Genomic DNA, 4201 nt, shown 5'->3' with positions numbered 1-4201 from the left:
CTGCCTTAAACACAAAAAAGGGGTGGGGGGAGAGTGCATGGTGGATTTAACAGCACATTTGTGGGAGGAGGGAAGGGGGGTGGATGGAGAAAGAAAGATAAGAAGAGAGCGGGATGGAAGGAGGAGAGAGGGAGGGAATATTGACTTGTTAAATTCTGCATGAGGCAGGCAGCATTATGTTCCTGGCAAGGCGTCCTGGCCTTTCCCCACCTCTCTCTCTCTCTCTCTCTCTCTCTCTCTACTAGAAAACACTGGGGAAGAATTAGCATAATTCTACAACACTGTGAAGAAAGGGGAGATGTTTCTATTCATAATATATATTTTTGAAGGGTACGTTTTGACTGATAAGTCTTCACCTCAGGAGAAAGGGGGAAGTGTAGTGTCTCGAGGTAGGTCTGGGGGGAGATCGTCGGGGTGTCTGGTTTGACTAGACCAGGCCTGTGTTATCACTGAGTCGGTGCATATTTGGGCCACCGACGCGCAATGCACGCTCCCACAAACGCACATGCTTTAATTTTTAAGTGAGACCCGCCGTGCAATAATTGTAACGTTTGATGTAATCCTGCCCACAGTCTAGGCAAGGGGATTCTTTAATTCCAGACCAAAATATGTTCCACAGGAAAACAAATGTGTCACTGCAGCTGAGCTGCACGTGAAACCACTTTCTGTTTAAAAACACTATTCTAGATAAATATCTAATATAGAAATATACTGTGTCTTCTCCAACTACATTGTCCAGCACCTTGGAACAAATGACTTACAATAATGTGACGAGACAATTGTTTTTGTATACCGTCTCCTAATTGTCATTTGTTGTTTTGAACACCAGAAATGAAACACTGTTGTTCTGGGGTCGGTGTGCACATATCTTGTTCACGTTTAAAGTATCCTAATGGCTCGTGGAGACACGAGATCGTAGCCCGTTTTAAGCTTTCGTTTTCTCAAAGCCTGTTTTCCTATGCAAAGGCTGCCTGTGGTACTGAATGACGCAGGCCTGGTCATCGTTTTGGTGTGCCTTGAACATGTACGCACACGTACAGTGCGTTTCGTGCTGCCTTCGGGTCATTGGGACCGTCGTTGTGGCGCAAAAGGTGGGTCGCAATGACCCGAAGCCAGCACAAGGGTTAAGTGGGGCATGAACTGTATTTTATGTAGGTCTACTATGCTGTAGAAGTAGCGAGGGCCCTTGGTCTTTCCTACACAATAATACTTAGGGCGCCTATGGATTCGAATGCAGGTTTGTTTTCGCCTGTATACACGGAGAGAATGAGGGGTGTTCGAGTGTCTGAGTTGTAACCTGGTTGCAGTCAGATCCCAGTAGGAGCAGGATACCTGACCTTGCAGACAGACTGAACATACATTACTTTACAGTATGTACACAAGGTACTGGATCTTATAGGAGTTTTTCCTCATTGAGCTCCTTATAAACAGAGAAATGCCAACCTCGGCTTAAGAAACCCTTTGCTATGATGTGTGATTCTGTATGGTTGCAAATATAAAACTGAAGAATTAATTAGGGCGTCCTAGTTTTGGAAAACTCTCGACAGCTCATTGTTTGTACTTGAAGGCGTGTGGCTGACTCACTGAATGAAGCTCAACGCATTTCATGCTGTCGTCTCCCAAAACTGGTGGGAGCCGTTGACATTTTTAATCTGACTGCTGCTTCTTGATTGGATGTCGTCTTAATGACAGCTTTCAGGTGTTTTGTGGTGATGGGGAAAGACTTAGTACTGTTCTTTTGATGAAATCATGATTGATTGTCTTTACTTGATAATGAATAATAGAGAAATCTATTTTTCCACTTTGCAAATGTCTGTTTGTTTTTTTTACTGGAAATCTAAAATAATGTCTGGAGTGTTTCCTTGAAATAAAAAAGGGTTTTATTTCCATGTGTGTTTTGTATGGACCATTAACCTCACAGCACGGGCTCACATTTAAATGCACCACAAGAAACAACTTGGTACTATGGTAGTGCTTGCAAAGTTTAATGCTTCACTTTATACAGTTGTCTCTAAGCAACGAAAGGAAACAGTAAAAAAAAGAAATTATATTACAAATTAACATGAGGAAAAAATACTAAACAATACACACTCAGCAAATGTATACATACTGTATATGCCCCAAGCATTCACATGACCACTTACAACTCAAGTTTCTGTTAAATATAAATGTATTTATATATTTATAGTCAAGACTTCTGTACAGAGGGAATCAGGCTACAAATCACTTTCATTAGTATTACCAGTACAGGCCACTGTGGAAATGCAGACATCGTCCAGTCAAGTCTTGTGAGTAGCCCGTTCAAAAGGCTTAAAGCAACATGTTACATGCTTTGGCTGGAAAAATCTCTCCTTGTAATAATAACAATGGTTAAATCGGAATAATATACACACACATAAAATAAGTACGTAGCTTTGTGCGCTTGACGCCCCCGTTGTGTTTAAGACCTAGCTAGCTTCACATTTGATGCTTTCGTGATTGAGGAGACGAACGAGAGGGGAAGATCAAGGCTGGCAGACGGCAATTAGAAATGAAAGACATCTTCGGAGTGGTCGATACGCCTGCATGTTTTCCTTCTTGCCCGTCAATAAGATCAGTCGATCCAGGGTTAGTTAGAAATCTCATTTGTTTCAAGCGCACGCTCTTCTTCTTGATTCTTCAGGAATCGAACGTAGAAGCACTGGACTTTCAGATGAACCAACCGAGGCGACACGCTATCAGTACCACAGACTTGAGGGAGCCGAGACGCACTTAAGAACCGTTAGTAAGAGCGAGCAAGCCTGATCGCCGTGACTAGTACAGAAGATGAGGGTTTTAAGAAAAAAGATTAAACACTGGAAAAAAAGTCCACCCCATCATTTTCTTTTCATCAATCAGTTTCTTTCCCTCTCTCGTACAAACTCTGTTAACCATGTCACCTCGTGCTCTCCTTCACCTGACACTCATCAAGCAATAAATATCTTTGTTCAAGTAAGATTTCACTCGTTATTCCAGTTCACAGCTAAGCAAGCGTGTGTGTGTGTGTGTGTGGTGGTGGGGTGACCTATAATATCTGGCAACGCGAGAGGATAGTATTCCAAGACGTCAGAGATGAAAGCAACGAGTGTGTCCCACTACCCATACCACCATACAATGTAGTATAGTTGTCACTATATACATATTATTTAGTATGGTAGATACTATATGGTAAAATGGGTACTGTGACACACACACACAGAGACTGTTCTTATCATCCAGGAAGCACTTTCCGAGCCGGGTATGATGGGTCACTCAGTGCTGCTGTAGCTATGGGCCGAACGCAGCGAGCTCTACTACTGCCCCCAAGTGGTCAGACGGAGAACAGCTCCTGCCACCACATGTCTCACGTAAAGCATGTGTCAAAGAAATGTCATGATGTAAGGATGCAACAAAAAGACTGATAGTAAAACAAATTACAAAATAATAATAGCTGTTCTATTCTGTCCAAAGTGCCACATATTTTCGTTTTTTTGGGGGTCATTAGTCAGATATTGGTAACATACAGTTATCACCCAATGATGTGCTTAAGTCAGGGCAAGAACCCCCTCAAAACGAATTCCATTATTTATTTGTAATCGTTATCAATCATAACAAAACCTTTCAAATTTATTTTGTCATCATGTAACTGTTACTGAACGTGCAACATTTGACAACATTATGAGACAAAAAGCAAGGCAACTAAACCATTTCACCTGGGAAGAAGTTGCCCTTGAAAGCAGATGTGGGGCTCAGTTGAATAACCAGCAGCAGCACGGTGGAGATCCATAACAAAGCGGCTCCCCCCAAAAAATCTGCATTTACAAGTGACGGCCCCGGCATGGATTAGAACACTGGAATGGGAGCCATGACGTGTTTGCCGATATATACTGTCGTAAGCGTGAGACAAGCAGCTTTGTACATACGGTCGTAGATAAGAACAACAATTCAAGTAAGGCAACGATGTCGAGATGAGATCGGGTTGATGGAGGATGAAAGGAATGCCGTGTTTTTTTTTTTTTTTTTTACTCGTGTCATGTGCAACGATGTGGGGGCGGGGACACCCCCGCCCGGCTCCGACGCCCAATGAGAGCACGGAACGGGGAGTAATGGAGGGGTTTTCGGGGGGGAAGCTCTGGAGGCCCATTCTGACAGGACGTCCCTGTGACTCAGCAGGTTAGGACGATAGGCGAGGGTGTATACAAGA

Source organism: Osmerus mordax, chromosome 21, assembly GCF_038355195.1.
Source record: "Osmerus mordax isolate fOsmMor3 chromosome 21, fOsmMor3.pri, whole genome shotgun sequence".
NCBI classification, from domain to species: Eukaryota; Metazoa; Chordata; class Actinopteri; order Osmeriformes; family Osmeridae; genus Osmerus; species Osmerus mordax.
Note: the sequence above shows the minus strand (reverse complement) of the source record.